The following is an 18,112-nucleotide window of genomic DNA, read 5'->3' as shown; positions in this document are numbered from 1 at the left end:
CGACAAGATGCAATTGTAGTTGGTCTTACCATTGGCTAGGGAGTTTCATGACATTCTTCACCGTGAAGCATTCATGAGGGAATTTTGCTGTTGGTTCCATACACTTTGACTAGTTCACCTCCTGGTCAATCTTAAGAGCGTACTCTCCCGTTGACATGGCGCATTTGGAATCGGATCACATTAAAACAATGTTATTATTACGGTCTTACATTTAAATTAAGAAAACTACACTTTTAAGAAACAGTACGATTCCCATGGAATCTCATTTATGGGAAATCTTCACGTATTATAAAAAAGAACGTCGCTTCAAACCATAGCCCCACAACCTTTCTTGTTGAGATTGGGATTTCAAAGTGAGGACCGAGTCCTCAAGAAATGTATACAGAGGGTGGTGAGGAGGGAAAGGAAGCACATAGGAGGTCGGTCATAAATGAAACGAATCTTGCGGGGAGAGAGAGAGCACGATGGCGATGGAGTCCGCGCCATGATTGCGACACTTGCATAGACTAGACTAAGTGGAGAGAGGGGGGTTCACTTTTATCAAGTCATTCCATTATTAGGTGCATCGCCATGTGACAGATTTTTACTGGAGAAATCATCTAAAATTGAATACATTTCTACTTGTCTCTTAACTTGTTTTCGGAAGGAAGATACTGAACTTGTTAAAGATTGATTTATAAAAATTGATTTTACTGAGTAGCACGTTTTTTCTCTTTAACATCATAATAATCACCTAATAAATGAAGTGCGCAAAGCAACCTCAGTGAATCTACAAAGACTCTCGCTAAAATTAGGCTTTTAGCTAAGTGAAAAGCCCATCCGTGAATCTTGACCCAATCTTGGGATCTAGTTAATAATAATCACACCTCTAACTCAAATTTCAAAGCCGAGGGCTTCCAATTATACTTCTGTTTTAGGTCTTGTGGTCATATCTTCTTTTCATTGTCCGACAATTCATGTCAGAGTGCCACGTCAACCCGCGATAGCATTAAATATCAAAATGAACGTGCTCTGAAAGGAAAAGAAAACACGACACAAACGGTTCATTCTAGTCGTGGTAATGGATGCTAGTTCTTTTCTTTTTTCTCATTTTGGTCTTTACCTTTTTGTTTGCACCGGTTTCTCTTGTACCCTTTTATCAAGCTCCGCGTTTTATTGCTCGCCCCAAAGAAGACCCTTGGATACATGGGGGTGGCGTGCTTCTGGCATCTATCTCGGTCTTTGAACATGGTGGATTCCAGGAAGGAAAGGCCCGTGCTAAGCACGGCGTGCTTTGCAAAGGTCTTTTGAGAACGGCTTCGTGGTCGAGATTCCGTTCAGCTGGGATCAACTTCAATCCGGTCATATCAAAGTGCCTTGCGAAAGTTGAATTCCTACTCTTGCGATAATTTCTTAGCGGTCATTTTCTTCGATTACTCATTTGAAAATACACAACGCACAGGCTTTCACGTCAGCCTCAGACAAATAAGCCACAAACCCACCAATTTCCGCGAAACACACTTTATAATTATGTGTTAGGAGGCATTGGGCTTTTCAGATAGAGATCGTTTAAGGATCGTGATTTTGTGGAGTTAATATTATTGGGTGCGTTTCCTTAAGCCGAGTGGGGTCCAATTTTGTGGGTCTTATTCATTCAATTAATTAAATATGGAATTACTCGTGATTAATATGCTTGGATTCTCGACCCCGGTATATATGGTCCAATCCCCATGGCATTCCACAGATTGTTTGTGCGGAGATTTTTATCCTATGTTTCCAGTAAATATGATTATATCCACCTAACATTTGTGGTATAGAAATGGGTTGTCTTCACTGAAGAATGTTCCTATGATGTGAGCCATAACGATTTTATAGCACTTCAAAAACTTGAGCAACATGCTTTGATGCCAATTAAAACTGGGATAATGACACAAATTGTCATTGACCTTTGGGCTAATGTGAATATGATTTCTAAATTTTTAATTTGTTCAATATGGTCCATAGACTTTTCAATGTAGTTACTGGATTATATAAAATTATTTGATATTGTCCTTCAATTAATTCAAGCTCAACGACAACATTAATATTTTTATATAGTCCAAGGACAACATTATACATTGGACTAAAATCTAGGGACCAAATTGAACAAATTAAAAGTTTATGAACTCTAATGCATATTGAGTCAAAGTTCAAGGACTATTTATAACATTTTCCCATTAAAATGTCCAAAACAACAACTAAGAAGGGGTGATTGGTTGTTTTAAGAACATTACAATTCTTGAGTAAAGATGTACGAATGTGCTTCTGTGGGAGGAGATGAGTAATGCATATGTAGTAACTTCTGTTAGACATATAATAAAAATAATAATAATTACCTTTCGATCTACTTATATACGCCTTTAATATTCAAAGCGTAAGCCGAAAGCTATTTCAGAGTTAAATGAGAGATGTTGACTGTCTTCTCTAGCATTCATACCTACAATCTGCGCAATTAAAGTATACTCTAAAAGACAAAGCAGGGTGTTTACCATTAATGGAGGTTTCTGCTTCTGTAGTCTATATGACTCTCCGAATTGCCCTCGCAAAAATGGCAGGACTACCAAATCTTCTCAAGGCTCCTTTCTGGGGTTCGAGAGCTTGGAGATCTTTTCTAGGCTCCTTTTGTACTCTAAGATGACTCTAGCCATTTTTTAGGCAAATGGACAATATGCTCATATCTGCATGTTTTTCAATGTGTTGGTGGTCCCTCGTCCATCACGTTTTTAATTAATAAAAGAAAAATAATTGGATAGCGGTCTTTAATTTATTGTGAGAATAAAAATATATTCTGGATAACAAAAAAATCAAATAACAAATAATTATAAATTGTTATGGGGCTCACTCTTTTAAGAATTTATGAATCACAACAAGTTGTTATTCTCACAGTAACTTAAAAATTGTTATGCTGGCAAAGCCTCGTAAACAATTGGGCAAAAAAATTCGCAACAAGTCTTTGGCCCAATCGTGGGAAGGAGACTAAAATGCTATTTTTGTTACTTGAGATATCTTCATTTTTGTTTGGCGACGGGCAGCCCCCACGCCCTCCAATCAGGAGTGCAATGCAGTGAAGAAACACCCCCCTCCCCCGGGAACCAAAACCCTCAGCATCCCCAGCCACCGGCCTACTTTTCGATTTCTACTTTTCTTTCAATATTATATATGTATGTATGTATAAATGCGCGTATTGCGATGGGACAAGGACTTTGACCCCAAACGATATATTAAGAGTGTGTTTGGACAGACATTTGATTTTTATTTTTTCCTTGATCTTAATCTAAGGACAGATGGGCCGACTTTTCCTAATACATATCATCTAAAACTTCGTAACATATAAATTTTGATACGTGATTTCACGCAATACAAACTTTCGGAGAATTTGCTGAAGCTAAACAAAAATATTATAAATTTTTTTGCGCACGCATTCTGAGAGTAATATTTAAATTTGTCCAAATGTGCTTTAGGCTTGTGGGCTCGTGAGAGCCTAAGCCAGCCATCATGCCAACGATCGATTTACTGAGACAACCAAAAGAATCCGACTCTAAACTAATTTAAAGAGGATAAGGCACATTTGAAATGATTTTTATTATTATTTTTTCATTAGTATTTGTAATTTCAATTTGTATTTGAGAATTAGGCTCTCATGGTGCCTTGACTTGAGAACACATGTTATATTATTAAATTATGTCTTGAAGTTGGGTAGCCTGTATGAATAAATGTCCAAGTTTGACCGGACAAGGAAATAAATAAAAGAAGAAGATCAGATCATTCATTTGTGTGGTTGACCCAGTAAATTTCCCTCATGGATCCTTTATTTCTATTATAGGGTAACTTCACCATACGGCAGGAGCTCGAGAGCTCCAAATTGGGGCCGCCCGGCCTGCTTAGTAATCTAGATAAGCTGACATGACAACATTCCTTTTTTTAATGTGCCGATGCCCGCATAACCAACTTCTCGATTCTCCTTTGTATTTTTTTCTCGATTCTCCTTTGTATTTTTTTCTTCCTCAGAAGGAGGGAATACCCTCTTGATTCTTAATATCCTAACTTTGTGGAGGTTGACAAAGTCATTCTAGGATTTACTTAAGTCCGAAGAGTTTGTTGTTTGGTCTTATCCAAGGGTAAAGAGAGAAAGGAACGAAAGCTAGGGTTTGCTTTTTAACTTTTGTTCTTTCCTGTAATTGCGGCGCGAATATATACAAGAAAAAGCTTGTGTGCAATGAATTTATATTTAATCGAGTTGGACTTTAGGTTTTTTTTTTTTTTTTTGGTCAGTTACTTTAGGTATAATTTAGGAGTAAGAAATGTTAACACATGTAAGTGATTGTAATTTTGATTCTCTAACTATAGCCGATTATTTATTACTGGCTCTCCCTATAAATGTAGATACTAACACTAAGATTGAACCGCATAAATCTTTAGTGTCATTTATTATTTCTTGTTTTTTTCTTTAGTTCTCTCGCATTGATTTAATTGTAAGATTTGGGTTAGTTTCCATTTTGTCCTGCCACATTTAATTTAATGAGAAATGTTTGATTTTAAATAATTGTCTTAGGATGCTCTTTCTATAAAATCATTCATTGAGCGTTGAATATCTTGGATATTTCTTTAGAATCTCATGTGCTTCTCTCTAATAATGCTCTTCGCTTCCCGTCTAATTTTCCCAAGTTTCTAGCTTTGTCTTAATTTTCGCGACAAATTTAAAGCTGACGCGTTCTCTGTTGACCGACAACTTTCCAAAAGCCGAAAGAAGAGAGAGAGAGAGAGAGAGAGAGAGAGAGAGAGAGGAGCGTCCAGCCCAGACGACGTTATTACAGGTGTCGGATGCGCCCGAGCGTTGTCTAGATCCGCTGATTTCGCACCAATAAAAGAATCGGAAGATTATATATTTATCGCTTACCGACATCTACACTTTATCTAAAATATTCTATCTCGTTGCATGCACGATTAACGCCTTGACAATCGGATTGTCCGAAAAAGAAATACGTTTGACAAGAATTTTCGAGATACTCTTAACACGGCTCTAATATGAAAATCAATCAAGATACCAAAGTGCTTCTGAAAATCGACTTCTCAACTCCTTATCCTTTAAAAATTATCAATTCGGCTCAATAAAGAAGAAATGCTTGCATTTTAATGAATTGTGCTACTGGACAGCTTCTGCATCGAATATCACACGTAGCAAATTCTTATGTAACATTCAATTCAAATGAGCATAGAATTACATAAACCAAAATTTCCCAAAGAAAATATCAAGCGTGTTCTTTTCTTTTTATAAATATATTATTTATCAAGGATCTATCCCTTCCATTAATACACGCCGCGGACACGTAGTCACCGCCAATAATATTCAAAACGTAAGTTTTCCGAAAATCAGGGCGGATAAGGCTCGTGATAATCTCTCCTCCGACGTCGTCGTCATCGTCTTCTTTCTCCGTTTTGAGCACGCCTCCGATTATAAATTGGGAGCCAGGCCGAGCCCAAAACCAGAGTCAGATCCCATCTTTGCTCTCACCTGATCAAACCCATTTAGAGCGAGAAGAAGAAGAGGAAAGAAGGAGAAGAGGAGAATGTCGGGAATCATCCACAAGATCGAAGAGACCCCTCCACATGGGAGGAGGAGGCCACAAGGAAGGCGAGCACAAGGAGAAAGAGCACAAGGGCGACCACCATGACAAGGAGCACAAGGAGGGCTTCTCCGACAAGATCAAGGACCAGATTCACGGCGGCGACCACCACCACGACAAGGAGGGTCACGAGAAGAAGGACAAGAAGAAGAAGAAGGAGAAGAAGCACGAGCACGGCCACGAGCACGGCCATGACAGCAGCAGCAGCGACAGCGACTGAAGCCCCCCCGACTCACAGTCAGGTGATATTTCACGTTCATTCCTTTTATCCGAGGCATGGATCGAGAGAAACATGTCTTTGCCGGACGGATAGCTGTTTTTGTTTTGCCCTTTAAATTTGTCAGATCTGAGGGTGCGTTCGGTGTTGCAGGCGACCGGCACCGGATAGGAGCGAGGGCGTGCCGGCTGACTTTGTCCTTCTCGTATACTCGTATCATATTAGAGGAAAAAGAAAATAGCGATAGGAGTTTTGTATTTGCTGCTTCGCTTTTAGTCCGATGGCATGCTGGACGTGCATCTTATGTAACTACTAATGTATTTCTGAAAATAAAATGATTTTCATTAACATTCTCGTTCCAACTAAGTTTCAACATGTGCCACATGAGTTCCATTTTGGGATCCACACAATCAATGATTTGGATTTATATCGATCCATGTGTGACTTATGGTCCGGTCGATAAGTTCTCACTCACAGGTTTCCGCCGTAGGATACATTTGCTAGTTTTGGATTAGATTTGAAGTGACGTAAATGGTGGCAGGGGAAAAGAACACGAATCATTTTCCGGGAATCGTTTGTTGGATGTTCGACGGTCGCGAGTATCATTGTTTAGACATCGATGTATGCAACAAGGAGGCCCATCGTCCTAGCCTAAGCCCTTTTTATGAATCAACCAAATCTTCTGGAGAGCAATGAGGAATTAGGAATTAAACTGAGTAATAGAGTGAGCTTCGTACCGATGAACCAAATAAATCTCGTTTGTTGGATCGTTTTAGCTATCACGTGAATCTCACTTTATGCAACGGTCAAGTCGTTGAATTGTCTAAGGGCGTGATCCTTATCCTTACCAAAAAAAAAAAAAAAAAAATCATGTAATATGTTGAAAATGGGAAAATTGTTAAATTTTTTTAAATCTATTTTATAGTGGCTAATTCAATATTAAATCTTTCAATTTCGTCAATTCAGTTATAAACTTTTTAATCGTGTTAATTTAACAATAGACCTTTTAACTTACCAAACAAGTCGTAAATCATTTAACGAATTACTAATTTAATCATTCCAATTAATTTTGGTCGACCCAATCCAATAAAAAAGTTCCCCCATTTTTTTATTTATTGATTTGTAATATTTTATTATTTATTTATTTTCTTTTCCTTTCCCACTTTTTACATAGAATTAGTAGAGCTGCTAGCCACCGGCCAAGAGCCGGCGATCTTTGTTGGCCACTAAGCAAGGGTCAACGTCGAGGCAACCTTAGACAGACCATGGATGATGGCTTCAAAGCCCTTGCCAGCTTGCGGATGAGGCTAGTTGGATCTAACGAGGACAAAGCGGCCCTCACCCGCCCTCTCTGTGGTGACAATAACTTGGGTGAGGCTTGCAATGCCCTTGTCACCACAATGAGGGTCGCAACCCTTGCCTACGATCAAAGAGGGCTTTGTAGTGCTCACCTGTGGTCTCGACGTAGGGTCACCAACCCTTGCTCAATGGCTAGCAAAGGTCAGTGGCTGCATTAGGCCTCTATAAAAAAAAGGAAAAAAAAAAGAAAAGAATAAAATATATAAAATAATAAAGAAATGGGAATTTAAAAAATAAATTTAAAAAATTATCCATGTTAGCACAGTAAGTCAACAACACTAAATGGGCCACCATGTCACCCACATTCGGCCAAAATTAGCCGAAAGGACCAAATTTGCAATTTGTTAAAAGGTTTAGGACAAAATTAGTACAATTAAAAGGATTATGATTGAATTGGCATTACTATAATTAAAAGAATTATGACTAAATTGGCAAGTTGTCAAAATATTTAGGATTGAATTAGTCGCAGTACAATAAGTTTATGAATTTTTAGATAATTTTTTATTTGAAGACAATTAAGTATTTCGCATGTGATCTCGCATCAATATGTTTTACGGTAAACTCAATGGAGAGTACAAGTGCTCTGTAGTCTAGGCTTTGAGATTGATGTACAATAACACCATCGACACGATTGGGCCTGTGCCAGGCCGGGCCGGGCCGTTAGGCAAAAAAGGGTCTGGGAAATGTGTTTCGTGGGCTTAGCCATAATTGTCAATTGTACCTTGAAAGATACCAGCTAGAATATGCTGGCAAAGGTCTCCGGAATTGCATACACTGTCGTGATCCATCAAATGGGTTTTGAATCTCGGACTACTTGTTGATGATGATAAACAACAGGGCAAGACGGAGAGAGGAAATTCGAGTCTTCGTGTTGCACCATTGCACTCCGTATTCTATCTGATTAGCATTAGGATCGAAGAAGCTAATTTCTTCTAAGAAAATTATCCAATTTTTTTTTTTTTTAAATCTATTGTACTTTAATCAATCGAATACTAAAATTTTTAATGTTACTAATTGATTCATAAACTTTTTTCACATTTTTCTTATTAAGTCTATTTAATCAATTTTAAATGAAAATCACTAATATAGATACGGACAGTGTACGTGATGGGCGAATGGTATTGATTTGGACAATTTTTTGTTTCATATTTTTTTTAATTGAAATTTTGTTATTCTTTCCTGTTTTTCTTCTTTTTTTCTTCCGTCCCATCACATCAACAGACGGCGGCCTTGTGGCCAAGTTTGGGCAAAAATGTTTATCATTTATGGAGTACATACCATTCTGACTATTTTGGTCGTGCTTCTTCAATCAACTTCCGGAAAGAGTGTCTTCTTAGTATATTCTAATTTAATTTATCAGTCAAATTTTGATTAAAGCTATCTTTAATTGTCTTTAACTGGAAATTAAAAGGGAATCTACTTTTGGAAGGGCCGACGTTAAATAAATAAATAATCACTTTGGGACTTAGGAGAGACGGTGTCAATTATGATTTCTGTTTTTGAATACGACAGAACTTTTTTGGACATAAGTCAAAGATTTTCACGCATCTAAGAATTAGAATACTTTCGCATATCATTTATTAAATATAATTTTTATCCTCAACGAGAAATTCGGATAAGGCTTTTGATGTGGTTGAAACTCGAACCAAACGCACGTTTTAGTATCATTTCATGAAATTTCCACAATTTTAAAACTTCAAATTTTGAAGTACTAAAATTTGGATTTTAAGATCATTTCCGTTGGTAATCATATCTTCCATTGAGGTTTACATACTACTCTCATTCATTCAATGGTGGTTGGTTGTTTTAAGAAAATTAAAACCTTTATCAGTGAAAGATGTGAGAATATGCTTTTGTATAAGGAGATTAGCTATGCAAGTGTAGTAACTTCTATCTAACATATACTAGAAGAGTTAAAAGAGATAAAAGATATTTTAAGACGGGGATTTATATTGGTTTGACCTTCTATTTTTGGCACACTTCAAGTAGAGACGCAAATAAGGTAGCGGATTGAATTGCAAAATTCCAGCGGTGTGGATCTCTACCTCACATTTCCCCCCAAAAAAAAAAAAAAAAAATACCCTTTGAGCTTTATTGTATTTGGAATCTCGTTTTATGTACTTGAACTCGTTGATAGAGTAATGCAAGTTCTATTTCTGACACCCCCCCAAAAAAAAGGACCTTTCCCTCGGCACTCTTTACTCTCTCAACTCTAATAGCCATGAACAAGACTCGAATCCATCAAGTAATTGCCGAAATTTTACGGTTTATAAACAGTGCTCCCACTACAAGAAGTTCAGAAGACGATTCCACAAGCACAAGCACCTCTTACAACCCTACCATCCCCGCTCTTCCTAGATTTCAAGAATTTGGCCCTCACGTAGAATTGCAATCTGAAGACAAACGCTGCACGAGTGAAAGCTAGAGTGCATGTTGCAAGTTGCAACATATTGAGATTGCAAGTTCGGAATTTCCGGCCATCTTCGGAGTTACTTTTGATGTGTTTATAGAGGCCTTTAACCTCCAAAGCGATAGCTGGGAGCTGTTCCAGAGTCCAATGAGCCGTTGACCAGCTTCTCTAGCAATCATCCCAGCAATCTGCACATAATTAGAGTATCCTCACAAGGGCAAAGCAGGGTTTTCCCATTAATTGAGCATTTTGCTTGTGTATGGTCCGCATGACTCGGAATTGTCTTCACAAAAATGGCAAAATTGCCAGATCTTCTCTTGGGCTCCTCTCTAGGGTTCCAGAGTTTGAAAATCGGATATATCATTTTAATTAATCAATTTTATAAAGCAATCTCAACAAGTCTTCAATTTGGCCGTGTCCTAGGCAAATGGACAATGTGATCCAGGCAGCATGCGTTTTTCTATGTGTTTGTAAAGCAAAGACCGGGGAGAGGGGGGTGGAACCGGGGACGGTAAGCAGAGAGGGCCATTGCGGATGGTGGCGACGACAGGTATGACGAGAAGCAGAGGGACTAGGGTTAGCGGAGAAAGAGGGAAGGAAGTCCCCCTTTTGATGGAGACATACGACATTTTTAATGGGGAGGCTATCTGAAATTTGAATAGATTTTGATCTATCTTTTCCTTATTTGTTTGAAGGAAAAGATAAACTTACTAAGATTGGTATGTAAAAATTGATTTACGGAGCAATACGTTTTGTTGATTAACATTATGATATATCCTTAACTAAATCAATTGTGTAAAATAATTGCAACGAGTTTACGAAGCCGTATGCTTAAATTACATTTTAGTTAGGTGAAGCTCATTTGGGATTCTTGGCCCACTCTTGAGATCTATTGAACAATCAACTTTACTCAAATTAGATGTGTCAAAATGGATTTATAAACCCATTTCTTAATCTATATTTAATGAATTTAGTTACTATATGGATTAGTTATATTCAATAAATATATTTAGATCAGTGAAACTTAGGACAACACGTGTTAAATGGGTTTACAATTCATTAAGACCCAACCCACCTTTATGACCATTTCTTCATTCTCTTTTACCGTCGCTCAATTCCGCACTTGCTCATTCCGTGATCTCACCTTAGTTTTGAATATGAGATGGAAGTGTTTTAACTATACTGATCATGTCGGGTCATTAGATTTATATTGTATGGAAATAGATCACAGAGAGTATAATTAATTAATTTAGATTAAATAATTTTTTATTTGACTTAAATTCAATTTGATCCACACATTTGATGAGTCGAACTCAAGTATCATAGCCACCTGTGTCACCGTATCAAGAAGGCCTCTGCATCATTATACGAGATGGAAAGGGAATTACAAAACAGTTTATTTTGAGGACGGGGATTAAAATGCTCTTTTTCGACGAATGAGACGCGGGCAAAATAGCCTTCGCGTGTTTTGTGGGGGGAAAATGGGGGCGAAGCATTGAGACTGACGATAGACGAAAGGAGAGGTGCGACCGACCGGGTACAATTTTTTTTGGTGGGTAAAATTGCGAAGAACGCTTTCCAAAATGACTGAGAATATACAAAGGGAGAGGTGGGACCGACCGGCTACAATGTGGTGATCGGGGATGAAGTTTTTTTTTTTTAACAAAGATCAGGGATGAAGTTTGAGGAAGTGAGTCCTGGAAAAGGTCACATCGCAAGCCTTGCGATGTTATCTTTTCCGGAGTTGTGTTTAGATGATGAAGTTTGAGGAAGTGAGCCATGAAAAATTCCACGTGTCACGAGTCTTCCGATGTGATTGTTTTCCAGGCTCAATGAACAGTTCATTCTAACAAAGAAGTGAGCCATGAAAATTCCACGTCACCAGAAAGACGAGGTCCCATCGTCTAATCTTGCGATATGATTGTTTTCAGGCTCAATGAACAGGTCATTCTACGAGGTCCCATAGTCAATCTTTGCGATATGATTGTTTCCAGGCTCAATGAACTGTTCATTGAGCCTGGAAAATTCATTGAGCCTGGAAAACAATCATATCGCAAGATTAGACTATGGGACCCTCGTAGAATGACCTGTTCATTGAGCCTGGAAAACAATCATATCGCAAGATTAGACGATGGGACCCTCGTCTATTCTTGGTGACGTGGAATTTTTCATGGCTCACTTCCTCAAACTTCATCGTCTAAACACAACTCCCTCAAACTTTATCCCTGATCACCACATCGTAGCCAGTCAGTCCCACCTCTCCCTTTATAATATCATCCTCTGCCTCGTGGTCTCTTCATTCTCTTCTTTCTCTCTCTATCCCTTGCACTCTCGCCACTGCATTAGACTCCATTGTTCTCGATTCTGTCTCCACCGAGGTAGGATCCTTGCATCGCTCGCATTTCTCCATTCTTAGGCTGCACAACTGAACGAGCTACACTAGTTACTTACCTGTTGTTGATGTTTCTTCGATGATCCAGAGAAAATGGCGTCCCACGTCGTTGGATATCCTCGCGTCGGCCCCAACAGGAAGCTGAAGTTTGCCCTGGAATCATTCTGGGATGGAAAGAGCACCGCCAAGGATTTGCTGGAAGCCGGGGCTCATCTCAGCTCATCCATCTGGAAGCAGATGGCTGCCGTCGGCATCAAGTACATTCCTAGCAACACCTTCTCATACTATGATCAGGTGCTTGACACCACCGCAATGCTCGGTGCTGTTCCTCCGAGATATGGTTGGAGCGGTGGCGAGATCGGGTTTGACGTTTACTTCTCGATGGCCAGAGGAACCGCCTCTGTCTCTGCTATGGAGATGACTAAGTGGTTCGACACCAACTAGTAAGGACGACAGATCTTAGACAAGTCACCGAGTAGAAATTAATATTGTATTGATGATTAAACTTAACCCATCCATCTCATTTTTTGGTCCAGCCACTACATCGTCCCTGAATTATGCCCTGATTTCAACTTCTCTTATGCTTCACGCAAGGCCGTCACCGAGTACAAGGAGGCCCAGAAGGTAAAACGCTGGTCTAATTATTGTTTTCTTCGTTCTCAACAGCCCATTCGATTGGGTTTATATTCAGCCCAAGCCCAGAAATGAAGTGTTCTTTTTTGTTCTAGTAACCCGATACGCGTGCGACCCAAACCGGATAACGGATCGGGTCAGATCGCAACGGGCTATCGGGTTTAGGCCATTCAAGATATGCTCCTAAAGTCCATTTCATGTTCCCCTCTGTAATTTTCTCTCCTTCCGTCCTTCCCCGTCTCACTACTTTCCCGCCGCCGCCGCCGCCGCCGCCGCCGCCTCCGCCTCCGCCATCCCTTGGCTGCGGACGTCGCCGGCATCGCCACGACCCACCTCCGATCTCGATGGCAACCGCCCAAAGCCTCGGGTCTGCCCGACCATCCCCTGACTCTCCCCTCTTCCGACTTCCATCCTCTGCAACGCTCGACCCGGGGCCAACAGCGGTCGTCGACGTTCCCGCAGACCAGCTAAGGCCCCGCTTGCCTCGCTAGACCTCGATCGTGGCTGATCCGAGGCCAAGCCCAGCCCTAAATCTCGATCTCGATCGAGCTCGCCTGCCCTCTCTCGGCGCTCGTCCTCATCGACAAATTCTGACTCTTTTGTTGGTTGTAATTTGTTGTTTAATTTTCGTCTCCCTGGTGCTGCCGTTGCATAATCCTAGCATTATTTAAAGCTATATCTGTTTCCGACTTCATTTGCCCATTTCCAGCTTGGAGTAGACACTGTTCCGGTCCTTCTTGGCCCAGTCTCCTATCTGCTGCTATCCAAGCCTGCAAAGGTTGTGGAGAAGACCTTTGCTCCTCTCTCCCTTCTCCGGAAAATACTTCCTATCTACGGGTAAGATAATGAACTCCTCTCTCGCAGTTTTCATTTGCTCGTGTTTGAATACGTTTCCTGACCAATGATAAAATCATGCAGGGAAGTTGTGTCCGAACTTAAGGCAGCTGGTGCTTCATGGATTCAGTTTGATGAGCCCGCCCTTGTGTTGGATCTTGATTCTCACCAACTGCAAGCATTCACTGAAGCATACTCGGAACTAGAATCATGTCTTTCTAGCGTGAATGTTCTCGTCGAAACCTATTTTGCTGATGTTCCTGCTGAGGCATATAAAGTTCTTACTTCCTTGAAGGGTGTCACTGGATTTGGATTTGATTTGGTCAGCGGAACCAATACCCTTGATTTAATCGAGGGCGGATTTCCCACGGGCAAGTATCTCTTTGCTGGAGTTGTTGATGGGAGGAACATCTGGGCCAATGATCTTGCTGGATCGCTTAGCACCCTCCATGTTCTCGAGAGCATCGTGGGAAAAGGTACTACTTTCTGCATATGTTATTTCCAAATAGTGTATTTTGATGATCTGTTTGTCATTTATGCTTAAGTTGATATCTGAAATTCCTCATTTATCTGCAGACAAACTTGTGGTCTCCACCTCCTGCTCTCTTTTGCACACTCCTGTTGACCTAGTTAACGAGACTGAGTTGGATGAGGAAATCAAGTCATGGCTCGCATTTGCTGCTCAGAAGGTCGTTGAGGTCAATGCTTTGGCCAAGGCATTGGCTGGGGAAAAGGATGAGGTATGGTGCGTTATCTTTTGTTAAAGATTATGCTGAAAAGCAGCATAGTATGCACACTGTCATTGTTGCTATTAGGTAGTCTTAACAGCGGTGGTAATCCATATTGTCAGATTATTTTCTAGAATTCTGCTCCATTCCCTGCTCTATTCCGATTAGTCATCAGCAGAAACCAATGGGGTTACCTTGTGTTGGGTGTTTTTAATTAGTGGCTATACAGAGCTACATGCATATGGCAACAACGGGGTAAATACAGTCACTAGGATGCAAACTTCTTTACTTAAACTGGGCCTGTTAACTAGCACCTTTAGGGTGTATGTCTAGCATAATGTTCAATTTCCAAAGGATTGATTACTAATGTCGCGAGAGGGTATTTCAATGCTTATTGCTGATGGCTCTGTTTTCAGGCATTCTTCTCAGCTAATGCTGCTGCTCAGGCCTCAAGAAAGTCCTCTCCAAGAATCACAAATCAAGCTGTCCAAAGGCCTGTATGTTCCTCTGCTTAGTTAACCCTTCATCTTTTATGTGTTCCAAAAATACCAATGAAAATGATATTACTGGTGTCTTGAATTCTTGAAATTCTTGTATCTCTCAGACTGCTGCTTTGAGGGGCTATGATCATTGCCGTGCCACAACTGTGAGTGCTAGAATTGATGCTCAGCAAAAGAAGCTTAATTTGCCAGTCATCCCAACAACCACCATTGGCTCCTTCCCTCAGAGCGAGGAACTCAGAAGAGTGCACTGTGAGTACCGGGACAAAAAGTGAGTAAACTAGATCTTTCTTTTCTAAGTAAATGTTGATAGATATGACACAGGGCTGTTATCCTTTTCGTTATGATCCTCATTGGTCCTGTGACTGCACTTCATTATAGGATGTCTTGGGAAGAATATGTTAAGACCATCAAGCTGGAAATTAAGAAAGTTATCAGGCTTCAAGAGGAGCTTGACATAGATGTCTTGGTTCATGGGGAGCCTGAGGTAAGACAGTCTTTTAATATGGTATTGTAGTTAAGACAGATCTGTCAGATAGATAGATAGCATCTATGAGCTATGTTTTCTTTCTTCAACATCTTGATCTGAATGTATCCTATGCAGAGGAACGATATGGTTGAATACTTTGGGGAGCAGTTGTCAGGTTTTGCTTTCACCATTGATGGGTGGGTGCAATCTTATGGATCCCATTGTGTGAAACCACCCATTATCTATGGTGATGTAAGCCGCCCCAAGCCAATAACTGTCTTCTGGTCCACTATGGCCCAGAGCATGACTGCTCGCCCGATGAAGGGAATGCTCACGGGCCCTGTTACCATTCTCAACTGCTCCTTTGTCCGAAATGACCAGCCCAGGTACAGAAGAATGTGTACTGCATGTGTACATGGGATTGATGAAAGAACATAATCTTATTTCTCCTTTCAGGAACGGGAATAATATATATTTATTTCACAGGTTCGAAACTTGCTATCAAATTGCCTTGGCCATCAAGGACGAAGTTGAGGATCTTGAGAAGGCAGGGATTAATGTTATTCAAATTGATGAGGCAGCTTTGAGAGAGGGTCTGCCGCTGAGAAAGTCCGAACAATCTTTCTACTTGGATTGGGCTGTCCACTCTTTTAAAATCACTAACTGTGGTGTTAGGGATACTACCCAGGTTCTTTCATAGCTCCCTTCCTTTTTTTATGTGGGAAGATCCATTTCTCACATGTACTGATTTCACTTGGTGGCTGTTATTGATTGGCAGATCCACACTCACATGTGCTACTCCCACATCGATGACATCATCCTTAATCTTCAACATGGATGCCGATGTCATCACATTGAGAACGCTCGCTCTGATGAGAAGCTCCTCTCAGTTTTCCATGAGGAGTCAATTATGGTGCTGGGATTGTCCCGGTGTCTATGACATCCACTCTCTCATAATACCATCAGCTGAAGAGATTGCTGACCGAACCGTCAAGATGCTCACTACAAACATATTGTGGTTTAACCCTAACTTTGTATTCAAGACTCATGAACACGCTGTAGGTCAAGCGTGCGCTTAAGATCATGGTTTTTGCTGCCGAGCTCCTCCGCACCGACTTGCCCATGCTAGAAAGGAAAAGTATGAGTAATTTCCCTGTATTCCTGTCTTTTTATATTTATATGATTATTGAGTTTCTCTATGGAATGTTAGGAGTCGTACTCTTTGGGGATTTTAGTTTGTTCGTAGTTCCTGTCTTTTTATATATATATGATTATTGAGTTTCGCTATGGAATGTTAGGAGTCCTACTCCTTGGGCTGTTTTAGTTTGTTCGTAGTACTGAGTTGAGCTTGTGCTCATGTGATGGACTAATGATATGCTATTCACGTTTAATTCAAAATGGCTGTCATATTCTTATGGTTGCTTGCTTCTTTCCACTCGACTCGATAGCATGAAGTGAAATAAGTCAAGCTAATAATAGTATCTTTGATGTTTGATCCGCTTGACCTCCTCTTAAAAGATCTGCAAGTACGGAACAAAAAGAAACCTAATCTGTATCCAGACGAGTAAATTCTCATTCATTAATCCGCAGTTTTACTTGCCTTTTGAGTATGTCCTTGTTCGGACCACTCAAATACGACTAATCCATAGTAATCATCGCATGGAGGGTAATTATAAACTAGCATTCATCGTAAAACTACATCCAAATCCACAAATATTCATTCAGAATCTTACAAAATTCACTATTCAAACCTAAATTAGTCTAACAGTGAAAAGTCAAAATCAGGACGGAAAACGACATTTTTCCTCTTCTAAATTGAATCATTGTAGTTCCTTCAATTGCGCTGAAAACACAAATCAATGACATGGCCATTATCCATTTATAATTCTACCCTGGCAGATAAATACGCAAGACGTGGAACCTCGAGAAAATAAACAATCTATCAACTTAGTTTTCAGTTTCTTGAAAAATTTAGAAATAAGTACATTGAAAATATTACAGCTTATCACAAAAGTATAATTGAATCAGTAAAAATTTATAAAAATTTTAAATAAATCTTAAAATTTATCCAATTGATACAATCGAATTCTTTCATTAACTTTGTTTAACTTGATCGATAGAAAATGCTGATGTGATTTTTTTTATTATTTCCTCACTTCTAAGTGGCAATGGCACCACTAAAATATGAAACACAACACTAAAACGCATGGTTTAGCCCAAAAAAAAATAAAAAATACAATGGGACTTTCGTATTTGCTGCTTTGCTTTTAGTCTGATGACATTCTAGATGTGCAATCTATGTAATTAATGAGTTTCAGGAAATATAAAAGTTTTCGTAAAGTTCTTGTTCCGGCTTAGTTTCAGCATTCACCAGTCGAGAGAATCGACGCCTTCTAGATCATGCGGATCAAGTTAGTTTGGATCCCTGATTATAGAGGTAGTGATGGGACCTAAATAATTAACGATTCGGATTATTTTTTCGACGTATGGTTCATGGATAAATTCTCGCTCGCAAAGGTTTCCGACATGCATTTCCTGGTTTTGGGTTAGATTTGAAGTGATGTAAATGATTTTGTCGCTATACTTCAATCTCATATGTTTGAGACATTATTTATTATTCGAAAGGGTGAGTTCAGCCATCGCTGAGGACGAAAGGCATGGAGGCTCACCCTAGCCTAAACCATTTCCACGAATCAAACCAAGTCTTTTTGAGAAGAACCCTCGGGACCATGACCGATCTACTGTACTTCAACCTAGAGCGAGCTTTGTACCGATTGGGCGATCCAATCCGAGATGAACCAAACGAATCCCGTTCGTGGATCTCACTTTAATCAACAGCCGGGATGACTGGATTTTTAGCATAAGATCGGACCCGGGTCAGACCTTCTGTTATAAATTTTCTAGCACCCAATTAGGCGTTTGATCACC

At 39.9% G+C, this 18,112-nt stretch overlaps 1 non-coding gene and 1 pseudogene across 1 annotated transcript; both read left to right on the top strand.

Moving 5' to 3' along the window:
• Positions 1-5,516: 5,516 nt before the first annotated feature.
• Positions 5,517-6,213, top strand: LOC104425288 (annotated as a pseudogene).
• A 5,900-nt stretch (positions 6,214-12,113) lies between these two features.
• On the top strand, positions 12,114-16,465 carry LOC104430327. Its single transcript, XR_005548541.1, has 11 exons — positions 12,114-12,463; positions 12,557-12,644; positions 13,363-13,490; positions 13,572-13,963; positions 14,064-14,227; positions 14,632-14,712; positions 14,820-14,986; positions 15,097-15,202; positions 15,320-15,570; positions 15,671-15,872; positions 15,963-16,465. It is a non-coding gene; the product is annotated as a 5-methyltetrahydropteroyltriglutamate--homocysteine methyltransferase (transcript).
• Positions 16,466-18,112: the final 1,647 nt, after the last annotated feature.

Source organism: Eucalyptus grandis, chromosome 2, assembly GCF_016545825.1.
Source record: "Eucalyptus grandis isolate ANBG69807.140 chromosome 2, ASM1654582v1, whole genome shotgun sequence".
Lineage (NCBI taxonomy): Eukaryota > Viridiplantae > Streptophyta > Magnoliopsida > Myrtales > Myrtaceae > Eucalyptus > Eucalyptus grandis.
The sequence above is the reverse complement of the archived record's forward strand: the minus strand, read 5'-3'. Positions and strand labels throughout refer to the sequence as shown.